This window comes from Nuphar pumila, chromosome 5 (genome assembly GCF_984573655.1).
Source record: "Nuphar pumila chromosome 5, dmNupPumi1.hap1.1, whole genome shotgun sequence".
Lineage (NCBI taxonomy): Eukaryota > Viridiplantae > Streptophyta > Magnoliopsida > Nymphaeales > Nymphaeaceae > Nuphar > Nuphar pumila.
The window spans coordinates 102152242-102175997 of record NC_143253.1 but is presented as its reverse complement, the minus strand read 5'-3'; positions in this window follow the sequence as shown (position 1 = coordinate 102175997).

The following is a 23756-nucleotide window of genomic DNA, read 5'->3' as shown; positions in this document are numbered from 1 at the left end:
ATCAAAGCAAAGCAAAGGCATTTAATTCGACTGGACGAAGACGAGTCCTTGTTATCGTCGCAAAATTTTTCCCATCTTCCCTTCCCTGCGGAAGAGAGAGGGAAAATGCTTCCGCGATTCAAACTTGACCGGATTTTGGAAAATTGTTTTGAAATACTTGCCTCCGTTTTGAAAATTGCGGGAAAATCCATGGGATGGAGCTCGACCTGTCGGTACGAGGTTCGACCGTTCCTGCCGCCTTTAACAGGGGTAATCGAACCAAGGGCCAAAATTGTGCTTGACTTAGTGAAATTATCGAAATTGTATTTTATCCTAAATGCACAGAGAATTCAGGCATGTGCTATGAGATTTTGGAAAATGGAAATAGGAAAAACAAGATGTATGCTCCGAAAATGCTTTGGGATTGGAAAATATTTCTCAGGAAAAAGATGGAAATCGATTTCTCAGGAAACTCTGATGAAAAGATTTGAAATCTTGAGAAAGTTTATAAAGACTTGGGAAAATCATGAATGATTGAAAGTCCTGAGAAAATGTAAGTAATTCTTAGGAAAAGGGTGAACATTTGAAGGGAAAATGCTAGTCAGGAAAACTCCAACTCTGAAAATTTTCTTTGGAAAATGATTGAAGATTCATAGGAAAACTTTTGGAGTTGAAAAGCATTTCTCGGGAAAAGGTGAAAGTCAATTTCTTAGGAAACTCAGATGAAAGGGGTTTTGAAATCACGAGAAAGTTCATAAAGGTGTGGGAAAATCATGAATGGATGAAAATCCTGAGAAAATGGAAAGAATTCTTAAGAAAAGATGAACACTTGAAAAGGGAGACACTTCTCAGAAAAACTCGGACTTTGAGAATTTTCTTAGGAAAATGATGGAAAATTTATAGGAAAACTCATTGGAGAAGAAAAACTGAAACTTGGGAAATTGAAATCTTGGGAATCTTACCCATGAAAATTGATTTTTGATTCTTGAGAAAGATTGAGAAACTCCTTTTGAAAATCTTGAGAAAATAACCTTTTCCATGGAAAACTGTGGAAAAACTTGACTTGGGAAAACCGATTTTGAAAAATTCTCAGAGTTTCTTGAGAAATTGATTTTCTTGAAATGAAATTTTCTTGAGAAAATCATGGGAAAAGCAGTGATTTCATGATGCAAATGATATGAGTGAATGAATGCACTTTGAAAAGATTTTCTGAGAATTTTTTTTTGGAAAAACGTGTATTAAGTCAAAATAAATCCTTCACATATTCTGAATGTGGCCATGAACATGTTCAAAGTTTAATTGATTTAATTCAAAATATTTTTTTTTTTGCAAAATTAGAAATATGATGTGCATTTTAAGATAGTCTAAGAGTGTAGGCTCAATGTGACTGGTAGAAAGATGATGGATCTGGGTCTCGTCCATATTTCGACTAGGGCCGTAAATTTGGACTCCACCGAGTTCATCAACTCCCTAAGAGTTGGTGCACGTGCCATTCGTGTACACCCATAGTGCTTTTGAAATAAAATGCATGAATCACATAAACAGGATATTGCAGGAATTTAAACTATATGATATGCATCCTAGTCTAAGCAGGAAATTAAATCTCTTATTCCAAAATTTACATTATTACATCACTAAATAAATGAAATAAAAGGAAATTGCGGACTTCAGTTCCTTCTTTTGAATGTCCCTGCCAAACTTGATATGGGGTTAGCTCAAATATGTGGGGTTTTCCAAGATTTCCAATAATATTTTGAAATTATTGGACTTAATTGGATATAAACCCTATTCTCATGCTTTCTCGATATTTGAAATGATGTAAATGCAAGAAATTCAGTAGAAAATAGTTTGAAATTCAAAATTGTGGTCAAATGACCAAAATACCCCTAATATTGAGGTTATACCTTTAAAATCAAGGTTTTTTGAAGGAAAACTTGGTAAAATTGAGATTTTGAAATTCGAATTGAATCAAATGAGGATGAAATGCAGTATGAGGCATGATGACATGCTGATAAACACATTAGGACTGAAAATCATAATTTTGACATGCTATCATTCATAAAAAATAATGAATTTCATTTGTTTTCGCTTGGATTCGGGTCCCGCAGGGCCCTGTTTTGATGATATGGCTAAACCGAGCCACAAACGAATTTCAAATGCTGTCAAATTCGATATGGAGCATCTACCTATTATGATAAACGGCCTAGAATGCTAAAACTCAAGAAATGACATGGTTTAGATACAGAAATTTAAAGAAAATCCTAAAATGGGCAAATTTCGCCTACGGACCCGAACCAAATCCAATACTTAATATGATAATCCGAAAATTACACCATAGAAACATCTGATATTTTGCAAACTGCTAAAGGACCTGAAATTGAACACTTTTGTCTTTTACAGTTTCGGGATTTGAAATACGGTGAGTTCGGTAACGAGAATTTGGTACTGACGGAGGCAAAATCAACCTGATCTAATATAAAAATGCTAACAAAATCGCAAACGACCATGAAAATTTCTGATATTTAACTGAGGAACTAACGACACACACAGAAACAACTTTAATTTTTATGATTTTGATATTTGATCAACAGAGACAGAGATAAAAATGCGACATTACTTGCCTAAATCAACAGAACAGACAAATGTGACAAAACAAAAGACTGACAAGAAAAATCCGAAACAGATATCAAAACTGTTCTAAAAATCATAAGCTTTTAGATGCAAACATAGGACATTCATAACATGACATTTACGTTTTACAGATTCAGATTTGTAGCAATACCCAAAGAGAACCCATCGACTTAAGTCGATCCAAAGTCTCAGAGGCCCAAATCAGCCTCTGACACGTGTCCCGAACTCTCGGATTTTTGTCAGACTTTGAAAAAATTCAGAAAACTCTTGGAAAATCATTTTAAATACTAGACATCATCCCGAGTTCATAACATTTTTTGGATCAAAAATCAGACCTCATATGAGAGAGATCTTGATTTTACAAGTCGGAAATGAATTTTCAAAACGTATCCCGGGTAACAAAACCCGACCTACCATTTCGACCATTTACTGCAGTAAATAAATTAAAATCATTTCAAATTTTTGGAAGATTGATAAAGACACCCAAAGGCGCGTACTGTGATTTTTTTGGCATTTTTATAGAAAAATAAATGCATGAAATGATGTGTGGACTGACTGACAAAAACAGGAAATTACAGAAATGAAGCAGAATTGAAACAAAGGCTAAAAAAAATCTAATTAATTCCTAAAATATACTAAATCAATGAAATGAAACATGAACTAAATCTAATTAATGCATGATTGTTAAAATCATCAAGAAAGCATAATTTTACTTTTTCATATATGTCGCTTTATGAGAATAGCTCGATCCATCATTCGGATGAGCTCTTTCTTCAAAACGAAAGTGCAAATCAAGACAAAGGCATTATTTCGATAAAACCAATTAGAATAGAGGTGAAACTTGTGTTCTTTTGCAGCGTTTGAACTCCTAAAATGAACGGATACCAACGACTTCTTTCGTTCTTCGACCCGGGCTTCCGAAGGTTCACAAAAATTGATTCACGCGCCTAGATCGAGTTGGAATTGATGCGAGCAAGCTTGGTACTTCGATGCACCCTCTCAATTGAGCCCAAGAGGGGCGTGAATTCAGAACATCAAAATCATGTAGTAGGGCACTCAGAGTGAAAATGCTAAATCCAAAAGGGAGCTCCCCTAGGCTGGGCGTGGGGCCTTGTATTTATAAAAAAATTTGGAAAATTTTGAAATTCAAAGAGGCTTAATCTGAGCCCTCCATGTGGCACCATCTCAGGGCATGCCATTTTGATTTTTCGAGAAAATAAAAATAAGAATTTTGTAGGTGAGACACCTCAGCAGGGGAATTTGGAATTTTTTAAAAAGCTTGCTTGATTTTCTCTCCAGGAGTCTCCCAAATGGCGCCACCTCAGAGGGTGCTATCTGGGGTTTGAAATTTAAAATTTGCCTTTTGCAGGGAGCGCTCATGTGGCGCCACCTCATGGTGGGTTTATTTTGAATAAAAAATTAAAATAATAAAGTGAAGCCAAGTGGGAGCTCTGGAATGGATCCACCTCAAAAGGGGGTTTGAGGTTTGATTCTAGAGAAGGTAGGAGCATGCCATGTGGTGCCACCTCTGAGGAGTTCAAATATTCAAATTTCTGCTTTTTCTAGAGGGAGCAGAGGCTAACATGTGGCGCCACCTCAGGGTGGCTCCACACTGTCATGTGGCAAGAGAACATGCATAAAAGAAGCGGAATGCGCCACCTCAGAGGAGAGTTGTTTCTACTTTTTCTTATGCAGGGAGGTCTGGACATGTGGCAGTTCAGGATGGTTCTGCTTTTGACAAGTGTCATTTGGCTGGAGGAGTCTTCTCAAATGGCGCCACCTCAGAGGCTGTATTTGAAATTAAAATGAGGCTGGCTTTGGAAGAATAGAGGGTGGACATTTGGTGCCACCTCAGGGTGGCTCCTACAATGACATGTGGCAGGAGGGAGGAACAAGGAACATGTGGCGCCATCTCAGACCAGATGGAAAAGGTAAAGTTCAGGATTCGCGCCACCTCAGCCTGGGTTTGAATTTTTTTGAATGGTTGCTTTTTGTGAAGAGAGCAGAAAATGACATGTGGCATTTGGTTTTTCTGAGAAGAGCAGAGAATGACGTGTCATTTGCTTTTTCTGAGAAGAGCAGAGAATGACATGTGTCATTTGCTTTTTCTGAGAAGAGCACAGAATGACATGTATCATTTGCTCTTTCTAAGAAGAGGATAGAATGGCATGTGTCATTTGCTTTTTCTAAGAAGAGCAGAGAATGACACGTGTCACTTGCTTTTTTTGAGGAAAGGAGAGAGTGACACGTGTCCTCTGCAGGAGACACACTTCAACTGGCGCCACCTCAGGGGAGACAAGCTTTACTTTTTCTGAATAGGACAACACATGACACGTGGCATCTCATGGTGACCTTGGAATGACACATGGCACAGGGTGAAGATGGTGGACATTGACACGCGGCATAAAATGAAGAGGATGTCTAATGACATGTGGCGGCATCTTAAGGTGGCCCCACACTGACACGTGTAAGAGGATGAAAGGAGAGAGAAAATGACATGTGGCGCCACCCCTAGGTGAACCCCACGCTGACACTTGGCAGGTAAATGGGAGGAGAGAAAAAAAGACAAGTGGCGCCAATCCAGGGACAAGGCTCCTATATTTTTGGACTTTTTAGAATTTAGATTTTTCAAAAGAAAAGCCTATGTGACACCACCTCAGTGTGGGTCCCACATTGCTTCTTTATTAAAATAAAGACAAGATAGAAAACCTCTTTTTGGAATTTTCATAAAAATTTGGACTAATTGGCAAAAACAGAAATTTTGAAAAGAGTTGGCCCTTGTGAGGTGATTTTGCAAAAGGAAGATATTTGGAATTGTTTGACAAAAGTGTAAAATCTGAGATGAAATTTATTGAAAATTATCTAGATTGTTTTCCTAATAAAATATTTTGAAATTCAGAGTCCTGGGGTAAAATGGGAAGAATTGATAATTTTGAAGACCCAGGGTTTTAAAATTGATTTGAAAAAGATTTGAAATTCAAATCTGGATTGAAAGTTTTGAAATCGAGAGTTCTGGACCTCGAAATGACATGTTGTGCAGTGCAGTGATATGAAATGTTCATGCAATGCTATGCAATGACATGTCTTATGAAATGTAATCCTGAACTGGGCTTTGGAGATTCCCGTCTCCTGTTAAGGGTGGAATTTTGAACATCTGAGCTTAAATAGAGAAATTTTGAGAGTTTCAGATGAAATTTTAACTTTTGTAAGGTCCGGGCTGAAAAAATGACCATTTTGCCCTTCGGCGATTTCAAAGACTGGATGATGATGCTTGGTGGAAATGTTGGGGAGGTGAGTGAAAATTTGAGGTGTTTACAGTCCCATCACGGTCGCCACTTCTGTGATTATTGCAAAATTTTTCCTCTTTTCCTTTTCCTTTTCCTTCTCTTTTCTTTCTAGCCTCTTTTTCCTTTTGAAGGGGATAAAAGATATAAAGAAGAGAGAAGAGAAAAAAAGAAAGAAAGAAGAGAGGAACTCTTTTACAAGGTCTCACTTGACCTTAAAAAAAATATTTTAAAATTACTCGCCTCCGTTTTTGAAAATTTGTGGGAAAAATGGAGAGACGGGATTCGCTCGCTGGTATGAGGTTCAATTGTTCATGGCGCCTTTACCATGGGTAATTGAACCAAGGATCAAATTTATGCCTTTTGCTTTGCTTAAATTTTGTCTAAATAATTGTTCTAGAATTCTAAATGCACATTGAATCATGCTTGTGCAATGCGAATGCAAAGATGTATGCTTTTGGAGAAATACTTCAAGAAATTTTGGGTTTTTCAAGTGATTTTGAAATAAGTTTGAAAAATATTTGAAGAAATGGTTTAAAAAAATTGAATTTGACTTGGAAAACTGAATTTTGGACTTAAACTTGGAATTTGTGATTTGAAAAAGGAGATTTGAAATTCAAACTGAGATCAAAGATAGATTGGAGAAGGAAAACTTGAATTTGGAAAATAAGAGTTGAACTTGGAATTGATACTAAAATAGAATTGAAAACTAGATTTAGAAATAGAATTTGAAATCAGAATGGGATTTCAAAGTTGAATTGAACTTTGACTTTGGAACATTGAATTGATTTTGAAATTGAATTTTGAACTTGGAAATGAATTTGGAATTTCAAAGTTGAATTGAACTTTGAAATTGGAATATTGAATTTTGAATTTTGAAATAAGATAGAATTGAGAATAAAAGACGAATTTGAATTTGTAAATAAGAGTTTAAAATGATTTTAGAATTTAGAAAATAAAACTGAGTTTTTGAAAGTTTATTTCAAAATCACTTGGATTTTGGAAGATGATTTAAAAAGAAATGCAAATTCTATCCTAAATGATGAATGCTTTAAGAAGATTTGAATTGAAAAGCCTATTTTATTCTTTAGAAGAATTAAAATAAGAATAAAATTATAATATATTCATGACTTTGGTCACAAATATATTATAATATAATATATATTTGAATTAAAATAAAGAATAAAATAAATTCTTGGTGCCTTTATAGGATTTGAAATGAAATTAACCTTCAATATATCCTGACTATGGCCATGAATATATTTTAAGTTAATCAACATGTCAACTTCTGATAAAGGAAGAAAATTTCACAGAAATATGATGATTTTCAAAAGAAACCCAAGTGAAGGTCCAATGTTTTTTCATAAAAGATAAAAATCTTAAGTATTGTTCACATTTTGACTATGGCCATAAATGTGAATCATTTACTTAGAACTAATTACCTCTTATTAGAAAGGTGCATGTGCCATTCATGTTTCACCATTCATGGATTTTTGAAATAAAGGAAAAATGAGATAAAACAAATAATTTATGATATTTACATGCTCATACATTCTATTCTAATGCGAGAAATATAAAATTCTCATTAATATCTAATTATTACAACCTTGAAATTGAAATTGAAATGATATAATCCTAATCTAAGATAGAATTCAACACTTTCCACATATTTCTTGCAAAATACTGAGTTAGCATAAAATAATAGAGAAATATAGATAGAAATTGCAACTAACACATTGAATTTAGGAATGCAAATGATGAAATGCTCATGCCCATGCTTTAAGCCAATGAAATTCCAATGCATTATGATAATGAGTGAATGCATCATACTCGACGAGAAAACATATATTAGGATGTATATTTAAAGTCCTAAGTTAATGATGAAATGGATATTAGATACATAGGTCATGCCCTAAACTAATAAGGAAATAAACTCTAAGATGTACATGTAATGCACTGCTTTAATGAGGAGATGCTGTGTGTGGCAGATGGGCTGCAAGATATGCCATGTAATGCAGAGAAAATACCAAAAATGATTAATGGTGTTGTGAAAATGGTAGTTGTGAATAGTGAACAACAAGGTGTTGTGTAATTGAGTAGCAGAGAATATGCAGGTGGAATATGTGTGTGCACAACATATAGGTATAAGTAATGGAGGCATGTGCAGCAAGTCAGGAAGGGTAGTTGTGGCTGTGGCTAAGTGTGAGAGTGTAAATACAACTGGTCATCAATGTGTTGTTAGCAGGTGGATGCTGGCATTGAATGTGCTGTTAGCAGGTGGATGCTGGCATTGAATGTGCTGTTAGCAGGTGGATGTTGGCAATGAATGTGCGGTTAGTAGGGAGTGTGATGGGGAATGCTACAGGTGATGTGCTGGAAATGAAGGTGTTGCGATAGTGGAATGTGGTTGTAGGTGTTGTGCACGAAGGATATGCAATGTGAATGTGGATGCTGGAGTGGGTGTGAAGTGCAGGGGATGGAAATGGTTAGTGATGTAGCAGTGGGTAGTGTGCAACAATGAAGTGGAGTATAGTGAAGTGCATTAGGTGGAGCTGGAGATGGGTGTAGAGAGAGCACACACATGTAGGTGGTAAACTGTGTAATACACAAGTGACATGTGAGTGATAAGGTAGTGCACAGGAGGTGGAGATGGTGTTGTCAGTGGATCATGTGTTTGCCATAAGTGTTGTGTGGTGGTGATAGGTGATAGGGGAGGATGTGGTCACGCAACAAGTAGCTATTGTGTGATGGTGACAGCAGGGGCTACAACAGGTGTAGCAGGGGACTGTAGCAAGGTGTTGTTGTGGTATATAGATAGATGGAGTGGTATAGTGAATGCATGTAAGAGTGGTTAATAAAGGATGTTGCTATAGGTGTTGTGAAGGGGGGCACTAGCAGGTGCAAGTAGTGCACTAATAAAGGAGGTTGCTATAGGTGTTGTGAAGGGGGGCATTAGCAGGTGCAAGTAGTGCACAGGTGGGTAATGAAGTGATATGTGAAGTGACACCAGTATATTGTGTGGTTTGTAGGGAGATGGAAGACAACAAATATTTGGGAAAATGAAGAAGGTGTTGTGTAACAGGTGCAGTAGGGTAAAGGTGTGTGGCAACATATGACTGTGTGGACAAATGCAACAAAGTTGCAGTGTAATGAAGGTAAATGCATGTAGGTGGAAGTGTTGCTGTAGGTGGAAGTGGATGTAGGTGGATTAATGTAATAATGAAATGAAGGGTAATGGAAGTGTTATATGCAAATGAGGGAGGTGAAGTGGAGATGGTAGTGGGTAGTGAGATGATGACAATGTGCAAGGTGTATGTGTTGTAGGTAAGTGAATGCAGAGATACACAGTGAAGGTGAAACAAATGAAGTTATTGCAAGAGATATTGAAGAGCATAAGTGCAAAAATGATGGGAGCTCGACAAAAATGCAGGATAACAAATGAAATGTGACACATGACAGATTGTAACCAAGATTTTCCAGAAATTTTCCTTAAGTTTGGAATGCTTGTAATCCAGAAACTTTCCTAAAGATTGTAACAAAGAATTTTCAGAAATTTTTCTAAAGTTTGGAATGCAAAATTTTGATAACAAAAAGTTTCCTCAGTGTTCAGCAATATCCCTGGCATGTTCAGCAGCATTGATATCTGGCCTCCAAAAGTAGGGACTAAAAAATTACAACACTATTTCTTTTCTTTCAAACAGAGCCTATATCCTTCAAACCTGTCGTGATGTACCAAGCTTAAAACACAGCAAAATTCTCTGCTATTCTCACAGTGACTGTCATGCCATATACTCACATCATCCTTCAACCTGTAATTTTCCTTTTGATGGAGATATATGACGTGGTATATGGATGACATGGGAGAAAATGTAAATGGACTGACGATTATAATTGAAGGCACTAAAACAACATATAAAAGGTACCAGGGGGGGCACAAGACAAACAAATGTACATAAATGTAAGTCTTTTCCACCATCAAGTAAAACCAGAGAGTCAGAATCCAAAACGCAATGATAGTAAAAAGGGATTAGTGCCAGTGCAATCCAAAACAGGCAATCAAACGTAAGAAATCAAAACATTAACAATCAATTGAAATGATCAAAATCCTGTAAAAATAGATGCAAAAGACAGGAATGCAGCTAAAGGGAACAAAAGTAGATGAGGAACGATGCTGAAGTTGAAACTTAGATAATGATATAAAACTGAAGCAGGTGACACTATGTGGTATTGAATGCCATGATTGTAATGTTGAGCGATGGTACATAGTAGATCTGAGGCATACTAACATTGTGGTACACCTGAATGGCTTCAAAACATACGAATACAGTATGCAGTAATTGTAAAGAATGAATCGCTGCAACGCTAATCAACCATATAACAGAAAATGATGTGTGTACAAAAGGCCACCATTATATCCATCTCAATGAAGGCATCCCTTACACTTTGAAAGAGGTATACCGTTCAACAGTGAATGCCTCAGAAATGGTGAGAATAAAGCCATGATACAAGAAAAGGCAAGAAGATGTATAAGCAAATGCATTGTAAACCAAAAATTGAATTATAAGCAATATGTGGATCAATGAGATATGGCATGAGGGATTTAGGTAACGTAAACAGATCTACATAACAAAATAAATCCATAAATGAATCACAAAGAAAATAAAAAAATGTTGGAATACGATATTGCACATTTGTAACTCGATATTACTATATGTAAATCGACATTACAGAGGGTGCGTTAATGGGGAAAAAACAGGAAAAGAAAACAATTCAAAAGGGGAAGGGAAGAAGACTCTTACCCGATTACAAGGCTTCATCTGAAGAGGGACTGGCACCTCATGTAGGTTGTTGTAGTGTGAGATTGGCCCTTTCCTTAAGCCAATTGGGAGAAAAGAAGAAAATACAGAAGAAGAAAAAGAAGTCAGGGGAAAGGAGGAAGAAGAGAGGAAGAAGAAAATTGGATGATAGAAGAGTTTAGGGGTGAAGGCGATAAGAAAGAGTCGACCCCTTCAACTTGTTTTATAACGACAGGCCGTTATAAAACTTTCGAAAGAGGTCCTCTAATTTTTTTTTAAAAAATTTCAAAAGGGATTACATTTACAAGACTTTTTCAAAAAAGAGTAAAAGCTACTTTCTTTTTTCTTTTTTTTGAAATCTTTTTCTATGTTTTTGAAAGAAATTCTTAAAAAACATGAGGAAAATACGAGGAAAACTCTGAGGATTTTTAAAAGATGGGATCCAGATGAGGTTTTTGAAAGATTTTTATAAAATATTTGTTTTGAAATTGTAAATTTTTTTGAAATGAGTTTTTTTGGAAAATACAGGGTTGATTTCAAAAATTGGGTTTCAAAACGGGTTTGGATCCGAGATTTTGGGAGAATGTTGAGTTTGGATCTCAAATTGAGATTGGATCTAGATAAAACCTCTGAGAAAATACAAAGAATTGATTTTTTTTTATTTTTTTTGTAAAATAAGAGATCCAGACTCAGAATCAGATTCAGATATCATATCTGGGTCCGAGATTGGGTCAGATATGGAAACTGAATCTAGATTCCAGTGAATCTGAGAAATAAATGAAAATTTATCAAAAATTAACCCAATTTATTCAGAAGATGGGGCCAGAGGAAAAAGGGGGAATTTTTGGAAAATTTGGGGTGTTCACAATTAACCACAGGTAGAATTCGTCAAAGACGTTTTGGGTGTCGACATTGGCGAGTGGAGGTTTCGCTCAACACACGATGCTCCTTTACAAAATAATGTCATCGATTGTGGCATATTTGTAATAAAGTATATTAAAGCAATATACAATGGACGAGAACCTGATTTCAACATTGTATGCTCTTTATTATCCTTTATTATTGGGGACTCATTTTATATATTGGTGTCACATTACATTTTTTTATAGGATGATATACCTGGATTTTGCATAGAACTATGTGGAAAATTGACAAAGTTTCTAATTGCGAAAGAAAAAAAAACTCAGCCGACAAGAATACCTAGAAGGCAACGAATGATGCGACCCCCCAACCCCCAGGAGTAATATGATATACATCGACTTCTAACAGATTTTATAGATTGTAAAACCAAATTTTGTATAAAAATTTTGTAAGACTGTGTATACAAATTATGTAAATCTCTCTTGGCTGAAACAAATAAAAACACAATTTTATTAAACATGCCAATACATTGGACTGTTATGTGTAGTAAAGGCAAATCGTTGTTATGTTCGCTCTTCGTAAATGAAAATCATAAAAGCGATTATCGTTGTGTATAGTGGAAACAAGCTATTTTCTTTAACGTGACATTCTATAAGGGTATAAATTTATTTTAATCAGTGTAGCACACAAGTATCACTAAACAAATCATTGTAATGATCAGTCTTCATAAATTAAAATCGAACAAGGTTTATATAAGGCTCAAATGATTTGCATAAACTTTCATAAATGGTGATCATGATTTGCACAAACATTCATAAACGGTGATCATGATTTGCACAAACATTGACTGTGCACTTTTACCATGATTTGTACTCATGCACAGTGCAATTTTCATCCAGTTGTGGTCGACATAGACATCATTATGTAAATCGTTATACCATTGTGATTTACACAATGACGTATGAAGGCTACGTAATATCATAATTTGTTTTTATGGGCTATGTCTATGTCAACAATATTTCCTAATCGCTTTTATGTGCGATTAGGGTTGAGGATTTAAGGATTTTGTGTTTTACGTCAATGATACAAAATGAGTTAAATTCTTAAATACAAATCGATTTCGTTCGCAAATACAAACAAAGACATATCGTTCTCACCATAACTTCGTAACTATAAATCCACATGATTTACATGATTTACAACCACATTCATATACAAAAAATATTAGTATTTAGTTATAATATCTATGGGAGGACATTTCCGTCAAACGTATATCTATCTTTTAGAGACTCCCATTTTTACAGAAGAGATTACCAAAACATCTGTATCGTTTATTATCGCGTCCTTCTATGCTGCAAAGCAATTCTATGTGCAGCTGAGGATACATCCTCTCCAAGAAAATGAGCTCATTAGTAATGGCAGCCCACTGCACCATTTTTCTCGGACTGAGGTCGATTCTTAGAGACTCTAGCATTGGTGTGCTCTTGACAATAAGCTTCACAACTTAAGCTTAGGCACCGTCCCCTTGAAGGAGTCAAGGGGCTACATGATAAATTGCTTTTACGTATTTGTCATAAAGTATATCGAACATTAGGCACATATTTTTCAACTATGAAGTATGGTTTGCGAACAATGGAGGGTCCGACAGTAGGAATAGATCAAATAGATAGACATCAACATTACCTCCTGTCTATCATGCAGATAACCACCATAATCATCATAAAAAATTATACAAATCTTTCCTCACGGCGTGAAACAACTATGTTATCAGCATCAAACCCCATCTATCAAGCACAGGTAGAAAGAACACAAAAATATAAAGAAGAAAGAAAAATACAAGGAAGAAGAAGAAAAAAGAGAAGAAGAAGACGAAGGCGGAGGAGAAAAAAGAAGAAGAAGAAGCTGCGCTGCCGTAGAAAATAAAGAAGAAGAGAGGTTAAATAGATTAGAGTTTTAACCTGGACAATGGGTCAGGTCGAGTAGGGTTTTATATATAGATCTATATTAGGGTTTTACATTTTGTAGGGTTTTACGTACGTATACAAAAATTGACACGATGTTTAGACTTAGTAAAGTACAAATCAATTTAAGTAACAATTGCAAAACGTTATGAGTAAATCGCTATATTACATATCAATATCGTGCACATAGACAAGCAAAGACATATCGTTGTCGCAGTTACTTCATAAATACAATTAGATGTCTCGTTAATTACCTATTGGTGATGATATCAGTTTTTTGATGATGATGGTCATGTATTTTATCTAAGCCAAACCATTGCGGTTAGGTAAAAAAGACTAGTTTTTTTCGTAAATGATTGCAGTTGTAAATCACATCAATTAGTAGTTTTAAAGTTACTGCAACAATGATATGTCTTTGTTAGTCTTTGTGAACAAAATTGATTTGTATTTATGAAGTTACCACGACAACGATATGTCTTTGTTAGTCTTTATGAACGAAATCGATTTGTATTTATAAAGTTACCTCGATTTGTATCGTTGAATTATTCTCGATTTGTTCTTTACTAAGTCTATATATCGTGTGGCTTTGTTTATTTTTTTTCTTTACGACCATTTATTAATCAGTCATTTCGGCCATTGGTCATGATGTATTGTAAATAGATACTAATATGTAAGAAGCTTCCGCGACAACGATATATCTTTGTTTGTCTTTATGAACGATATCGATATATAATATCGTGATTTACTCATCGTTTTGCAATTGTTACTACAATATTGTTTCTGTATAAAACGTAAATCGGTATCATGTTGTAAATCACTTTGAATTTACTTCAATTTTTTTTATTGAATTTCACATCGATTTGTAGATGAGACAATAATTTGTCTGTGCACTTTTATTGTGATTTGTACTCATGCACATTATGATTTCCATCTAGTTGTACAAATCATTATACACATGGTAGAATATATTACAAAAATCATTACAGAAATGCAACATAATAACTTAGAAAATGATATTAACAAACAAAACAATATCTCACAAATTGGTATTATGTTACCATAATAGCGATTTGCGATATATTACATATACTAAGTGAATGGACAATACCGGATGGTGTAGAGGCACACTCATACAATATGGATGATACAATATATGTATAACGATTTATAAATGTGAAGGCTAGATTAGACAATGATTTTCACTGATTGTATAAGCACTGAGCAATGGTGATTTACCTACGGTATCAAAATTGTAGCTCTGTAGGCTAGATGAAACAACAATTTATACATCTGAATGATACATATTATAACAATTTATACATGTGAAAGCTACATTATTAAACAAAGTTCACACATGATTCCTTTGTTCCATAGCTTTTTAGATGAAGCCATTTTCATGAACGGTGACCCATAAAATTATTAACAATTCATTTTTTGTGGCTCATGATTCATGAATATGGCTTCACCCAAAAACCCTTTCTTAATAAGACCATCCAATGTATAAGTATATTCACCTCCTGTTTTGTTAAACTCTTAACAAATCCGACAATGTGGAAATTGGGTCATGCAACTAACTGTATGGTAAGTCTTAAATAGAATTCACATGTGATTCCTGTATTCCATAGCTCGCTTTCGAATTTATCTGAGCTTGTTATAAAACAGAACAATATAAGACACTACATTAAGTTTAACAAGAAATGTAAACATCCTCCCAACATTGATTACATACCAAAAGACTTGTAAAACTGAAGCTATCATTCCAAAAAAACAGGTCGGTAGGATTGAAGGTTACAACATTGAAAATTATGTCTATAAGATATTGCTGCATGTTGAAAATTACACAAGTTAGATATTGATAAGCTACACATAATATAATTTACATGGAAAGTAATATAATGTATTACATACCTGTTCATGCGAAGGGTTTGGTTGCTTTTGATTAGAGGTTGGTTGTTTCTTATACCTTTTCTTGCCAACCAATTCTAGTGCACCCTTTGTCCTCTGATGTCTGCGATCAAAGACAAGTTTTCTTTTGATACCATTCACTAGGTAAATTTTTCCATCATAATCTATAACGTTCACTCCTGACTTGTTGAAGATAATGTTTACGCTTCGGCGTAACTTCTCATGAGTATCAAGGGAAGCATGATTTTAACCTTCGTTGTTCGCTCCCATTTTCTTGGACTGATCTTCATGAGCTACAACAGACTGATGGTGAATTAACTGCACGTTTTCAAGTAACTCCGTTGATGCTTTTCTCATGCATACATAAGCTTTTTCACTTTTTGATGCCAAATCTGCAACATACATAAATGACCTACACAGTTGTTGGTAATGGAAGGCTATGTGACACTTCTCATCAACACCAGATTGACTGATATTATCTGTATCCAACAGTTCAATTTTTGCTTATCTCCTCCATCTTCGCATTAAATGTGACTCATGTATTTCTTGTATCATCTCTTGATTGAGTGCCTTTAATGCATGACGACATAAAATACCTTTGAATTCATACTTTTTGCACATACATTCAACTATTCTGTTGTCAACATTGTATGTGACATGTACTTATTGCCTTTTCTGATGTTCTTCGCCCTCCCATACAATATGGTATTTATACATATTCTCGGTTTGCATGCGTCTTTCTATATTATAATTCAAGACATATATAACCTCCTTAATACATTCAAATACAGTTAGTGTATACAGATCTGCAGGTCGCATCAATATTTTCATGCTCAAAGTTATAGGGCATGTATTGAAGCATTTCACATCTTGTTCAAGCTCATTCTGTCTAAGATCGTCTATAAATAATTCATATTGTTTCATGAAGCGAAACATTGTTAAACATGAATACATGATTTTCTTAAGTGTGGCATGCATAGATTCAGCTCTTTATATGTTTATCATATCTGCATAAAAGTATTGTCTTTCATATGCCAATGCTCACTTCTCTTTTTCTGTATATAAATTTTGGAACCACAGACAGTCTTCAAGGTCGTACATCTGAATTATTTTCTCCCAATCAGACATAAAGATGACATCGTCTATGCTCTCAAGTACACACTTTGTAACTTTTTGTCAAACCCTTTCTTCTGATTAAATATGTGTCATATATTCTTTGTTGCATTTTGAAAGATATGCCACAAACATAGGCAATGGTGTGCACCTGGCCACACATTGCGTGATCACACACTGCAGCCGCAATTGCGTGATCATCATCTGTAAGTACAACTTCAGGTTGGTTTCTATTCATTGCGTGTGTAAATACTTTGAATAACCACTCAAAGCTTTCCTTGGTTTGGTCGTATAAAAAAAATCGTCTAATATACAACTCCGTGAGTGATGATTCACTCTGACAAACTGCTCAAATGGCCACTGTTCAGTATTAATCTTTACTGTCATATAAAAAACAAGCACATCATTGAAGCATTCATAATCTACTCTTGACTTTGAATATGCCCAAAACATATTCACAACATATCCATCTTCATCTAGTTGCATTGCACTAAAGAAATCAGGGTCAAACTTGATTTCTTCTATAAGTAATCAACCAAAGAACATATTTCTTCATTTTTCATGTTATCGGTCATCTTCCTTCTCAAGTGGTTTCTTAGATCCATAGGTGTGAATGAAACATTCATGCGACCACCATCTATGTGCGCGCACAAATTATATGTCTTACTTGGTGCAATGCCGACTGTATCAGTTATTTCAGCAATTGCAGCATGCACTTCAGTTACTTTATGATGTGACCTTAACATAGGAGTTATAAATGAAGCAAATAAATCATGGTTATGATCACTGATTAAAGTATGAACTACATATTTTTCATTCAAAAATCTTCTTAACATCATTATCGCTGGACATCCACATCTTGAATCTGGCTTGCTCCTTGTTGAATTTTTACTTGACTTCTTCCAACCTTCCTTAGAACAAACATGTATTTCTCACCACGACACCCTGTGCATTTTTTGACCAAGATTACCTTCTAACACTGAAGCCAAATTTTAAGGCATAATCATTGTAAAATTTAAATGCAACATCCTCATTATTAAACTCCATTCCTTTTACGGGAACAGAGTCAGGTGTACTATCATGTACATTCCCAGTGCCCGCACCTTTATCAAGTGTACTGTCATGATCGTCTACCTCATTATCGAATTGCATTTCTTCGGCTGGAACATTCAAGTCAAGAGTGAATCCAATGTCTGCACCCTTCTTATCATGTGCATCATTAGTGCACATGTTCACTTCTTCAGGTGCGTCATTAGTACAGATGTTCACTTCTCCATAACTTTCCAATGATTGAGATAGATCATCTTCATTACAACCAGATGATAAGCTCACCAATGTTATAAGCAAGATATCAATTTGTATTATCCAGTGCATACGTTTACTATGATTTATTCAAGATGCATATAACAACGGATACCGATAAGGTTAAGCAAATGATTGAATGAATAACAATATAAAAGCAACAACGATTTGTTATTTGCTTATACTATGCATCGAGTTGTTATTTACCATGCCAATAAAAGAAACAATTTATCGTATATGTGTGTTGACGATAGTGATTCATGTGACATCGATTTAATTATATCTACGATATTGTGAAGCAATTTCAATAGAAATCGCTAAATGAGCAGCAATTTGAATACGAAAATCGTCACTACAAGCACACAACAATGTATTTCCGAATGCACATGTTTTAAAATTCTTTCTACAAATATCTTACAACTTTATACTAGAAAACACATATTATCTTACAAATCGATATACATATCGCATAATATATTATAAATCGATATAGAAATTCAACATAATAGCTTACAAATCGACACTACAAAACACATAATATCTTATAAATTGATATACATATCGCAAAATATATTACAAATCGATAAAAAAATTCAGCATAATATCTTATAAATCGATGTTAACAAACAAAACAATATCTCACAAATCGGTAGTATGTTACTACAACCGTGATTTGTGACACATTGCATATATTGAGTGAATGGACGATACCGGATGGGGTCGAGGCCCTTGCATCTGTAAACAAGCATTCTTGTCAACAGGTCCTAGCATCTTACAAATATCGTTAAGTTTTCAATCGTCGAAAGGACAAGATCCATCTGCAATAACAAAACAATGCTTTAATGGCACTCACGACGACATACGTTCTTCAACAATAGCATGATGACATGGAAAGGCACCCACGACGCCTTAATGGCACTTGTTGGAATGTTTGTGTCATTGCTTTCTTCCATATTGCCTAACGACAATGAAAAAGAAGAGAAGACTGTAAAAAGAGATGGCCGACAAATGCCCCTATGACGCCCACCAATGATCGAACCAGTCAATCGCGAACCTGGGAATGTTTTGTAACACAAGGCAGGAACGAGAATGCGGCAATGTATTGTAACACAAGCTAAAAACCAAGGCGGGAACCTGGACTCGAGACGACGACAAAGGTTGCTCTGGTGGCAATAGACGATAGCAAAGGGTGTGTCGTCAAAGGGAGCTCCTGTTACAGCAGATGGTGCAAAAGTTTACTGCTTAGGGCAAAAACAAAATGTTTGGACTTTGAAGAGTTAACATCATCCTCAACTTTTTTGATGTAGGACATTTTTGTCCTCTTCTCGAACCGTTGTTTCCCTTTTTTTGAATGGAGGACATTTTTGTCATTTTCTCGAACCATTGTTTCATGGGGAGAATAGCAGGAAAGGGTACTTAAGTCTTTGCAACTGCACTGGACTCTGATGCTAAGTGATGCCAATACACACTAGAATACGAGCCCCACATGCTTTTATATACATGGCGCGCATTCGGACCCCCAAACATGCACTATAGCAAATAGTGTGTTTTCGGGGGAGAACATACAACACCCTCGGTTAGGGTTTTGATGGGTCACAAAAATGAAATCTCAAGCTTAGATCTCTATAAATTTAGAAGTTTGTTTTCACTTAAAATACATATAAAACACTCGGGTTGGATACAAAAATCATAACCCAAACCCGGTTGCATATTGCTTGGGTCTGGTTTAGGTCTGCACTTTTTATTCCCATACTTGGAAATTCTGGTTTGGATCGGGTCAAGTACCAAGTACAAACCCGACCCAATGACAGTTCAGAAACGCCTTATGTGTGTCAAATGCCGCTCCCATACCCCTTACGAGACTGTTTCTGCTTATTGTTGAGACCAAAGAGGACCAATAGTCATCATAATTGTATTGAAATGGTGTAAAAAGATCACCATCACTATACATACTAATTGATTTTTTTGTCTTTTTACGACGAAAGAACCCTCGCCGAAAAATGGGTTACTTAATAGGCTCACCTCCCTGCGATGTAAAACTCCAGGATGAGGACACGGCCACCCAACCTTATGTTGCCCCAACCGTGATAAAGCAGCGGCAGCCCCCATGCGCTAACAACATCTGATCCTGAGCCTTCAGCTTGACTCGGGACCTGCAGATCATGAGTAACCGTGGTATTGATAATCTGATTTTACGTACAAGTTATAATTATTAATAGCATAATTAAGAGTAATAGTTTTTTTTTAGAGGCATGGAAGCAGTTGCATCATAAGATGCCAGGCCGATTAAGAAATTGACTTGCGGTAGAGATAACAGATCTGGGCGTAAAAAAAAGATGGGGTGCAGCCAGTTTAGGTTCTGCTCCGACCACTTAGAGTTTGCATATGCATGAAGAAGAGATCGGTCAGGATGTGTCTGCCAATGAGCCTCACTGTAGAACTCAAACCCTTGAAGGTTGTTAACAGATAGTTGAGTGTTCCTTTTATTTTGAATTTGTATAAAAGTGAGAGCCTTATTTTTCTATCATTTTTTCATGATTCTTTGGTTGCTAAAAAAAACATAGTTTATGGACTTTAGATTTTCACACCAATGAGCTTGAGAATGTGTGAGATGTTTTTTCAAGATTATAAAAAGGCGACATGGTTGTTGGTCCCGTATTCAAGTCTTGACAAGCTTGTTTGGTTGGCAATGGGCCATGCATAGAGCAGATGTAATTGTAAAAGCTATCACGCTTCATATAGTTTAGCATGCAACTCCCTTAAAATACATCATCCAAACAAACTTCATATGTGGAGTTTGCCCAAAATATGTGCAGGTCTGCAATTAAATTTACTTCTTGTCTGTGTTATATAAGATTGGCCATTTGCAGCAACAACTATGATGGTGCAGCATCCAGGAGAAAGTTTCAATTTGCATTCAAACAAATCAATCTATAGGCCCGCCGTGTTGGGGGGAGAGTCAGGCTGGAAGTGAATCCAATCTTTTGCCTTCTCCAATTCCAAGCAGTGGCCCCACAGGGGTTTGGCTTAGTGGGATTGAGTCTAAGCCACTAGGTAGGATGTATAGCTTCAAATCTCCATGCTCTGTGCAAGCCAAAGCCTGGCGACTCCCTAGGGGCAAGGAGTAAGCCTACGGAGTTTCACATTGTTAGCACATTACGGCAGGCAGAGCCGGAGTTGCTAGGTCTACAATCCTGAGGTAGTTTCTATGTGTAAATATTAAAAAAAAAAGAACAGTGGCTTCACTTGGACTGGAATCTATAATGTCACTATCAGCCCTATACTTAAAGGAGGACAAAAGCATTCGGTTCGAACATAGATTGTGGGTGCCGAATGATCTACAGATTAAAGATGACTTATTGAATGAGGCTCGTCGAAGCAAGTACACCATCCACCTTAGTAGTACTAAGATGTTCAAGGATCTACAAAGGAATTACTGGTAGACTGATATGAAGAGGGAAGTGGATGAGTATGTGTTTAGGTGCTTGACTTGTTAGTAGATTAAGATAGAGCACTAGAAGCCTGGCTAGAGATCCCTCAGTGAAAATGGAAAGTAATTACAATGGACTTCATGGTTGGCTTACCGAGGACCCGCAGGGGTAAGGATGCGATTTGGGTGATAGTGGATCGATTCATCAAGTCCATTCATTTTCTTCCGATCAAGATCAGTCAGTCTTTTGAGAGTCTGGCAGACTTATACGTGCAAGAGATAGTGTGATTGCATGGGGTGCCACTATCGATTATATCAGATAGGGATCCAAGGTTCACATCCAAGTTCTAGAGACAATTGCAGAAGGCCTTGAGTACGAAGTTGAAGTTTAGTATAACCTTCCATCCTCAAATAGATGGTCAGTCAGAGCGCATGATCTAGACTTTGGAGGACATGTTGAGAGCGTGTGTGTCTTGGACTAGAGAGGCGAGTGGTACACATGTTGTGTTGGCAGAGTTTGCCTATAACAATACTTATCATGCCAGTATAGGGATGGCGCCATACGATGCACTATACAGACGATCGTGCAGATCACCAGTCTACTGGGGCGAGGTTGGGGCAAGGTCGGTTGATGCACCAATGGTGATTGAGCATTACACTAAGCAGGTACAATAAATACGAGACAAACTTTTGGCAACTCAGAGCAGGCAGAAGAGTGATGCAGACCAGTGACGTGGAAAGCTCACATTCAAGGTAAAATATTTTATTTTTTTACGAGTATCTCTTACCAAGAGTGGTTTTAGATTTGGTAAGAAGGGGAGGCTTAGTCCTAGGTATGTAATATTGTTTAAGATCCTAGAGAGGATTGGCACAATACTTATCGATTAGAGTTACCATCTCAGTATTCGCAGATTTATAATGCATTTCATGTGTTGATGCTAAGGAAATATGTACCTAACTCATCACACGTGATCCAGTATGAGAATATTGAGATCCAAAAAGATCTGACCGTTGAAGAACAACCTATTGAGATTGTTGAATGTAATGAGAAAGTATTGTGATCAAATACTGTTTCATTAGTAAAGGTGCGCTGGCAACATTATGGAATTGAGGAGTGTACATGGAAACCTGAGTCTAGTATGAGAGAGAAATACCCTCACTTATTCGAGTAAGTACTAAATTTCATAGACAAAATTTCTTTAAGTGGGGTAGAATGTAATACGTGCAATTTTGTATTAGTTTTAACTTTTAAATTCTTGTTAAAATCGATTTTTAATACAGGCATAATTCGAGACTCTAAGTTAACTAAGCCATGTTTTGGACTCAAACCAGGGTCCATGAAAGACTTAGAGGGGTCACGGCCAGCCTAGCCTAGTGCCAGGTACGGTCAATATGGCCCACAGGGGTTCAGGGGTGACTCAAGGTTACTTGGATCTTGGATAAGTTAGGTTTGGATCCAAACTTGATTTTGGATCTTATGTTTAGATATGGATCTTTAATTCAATTTTTTGGATTTGGATCTTTTTGTTTGGTTCTTAGATCCAACACAACTAAGGATTGGATATGGATCAGGTTTTGGATCTAGATCAGGTTTTTGGATCTGAATAATTTTTTAATTTGGACCCAAGTGGGATCCACTCTAGGTTCTAAGGACCTCATTAGGAGGGTCTTTAAACCTTAGAGGATTCTAGAGGGCGTGGGACTTTCCCCCCTAGTGGATTCATAACTAATTAGATTAATTAATAATTAATTAAGATTAAAATAGTTGTTAATTAAATTAATTAATTAAGAGATTAGTTAGAATATCTTTGGGATAGGACTCTTAGGGATCAGCCTATCTAGTGTCACATTAGGGTCGGACTCCAAGGAGGGGATGCACCCCCCCCCTTTGGTGGACTTTCTAATATAAAAAAAGAGAAGTCTTTCTCTTATTCTTCTTATTTCATATTCTTTCTTCTTCTTCCTCTTCTTTCTTTCTTCCTTCTTGGAGCTTTTCCTATAGTCTGATCATGCATATATTTTTGTATTTTATTCACACTATTTTATGTATGATTCATTAAAAAATCACATTAAAAACTTAGTATTATCATTATTTTTGATAAACTACTTTGAAATTGAAAATACGAGAAAATTGCACATTTCATAGCTTGCCCTACATTTTTCAGTGCTTTACCTCGTTTAGAATTTTCTTATTTGTAGCTTAATTAGATTAGGAGTTAGTGAATTAATTTTAATTAGTTTAGATATATTCTTTTTAGAAAAAACACTTTTTCTAGAGAAGACTTGTTTTGAAATTTTTTGGACTTTCATAGAAAAATGTGTTTTGACCTAGGAATTTGTATAAATAATATTTTTAGAGCTGCAGCCCACATTTTTTCCTCATGAAAAAATGTAGATCTCTTCTCCCTCTTCTCTTCCTCCTCTTCGTTCCCAACCGGTTATCCCTCATTCTCCTCTTTTTTCCCTTTTGATTCATCTTGCTTCTGTTATCATC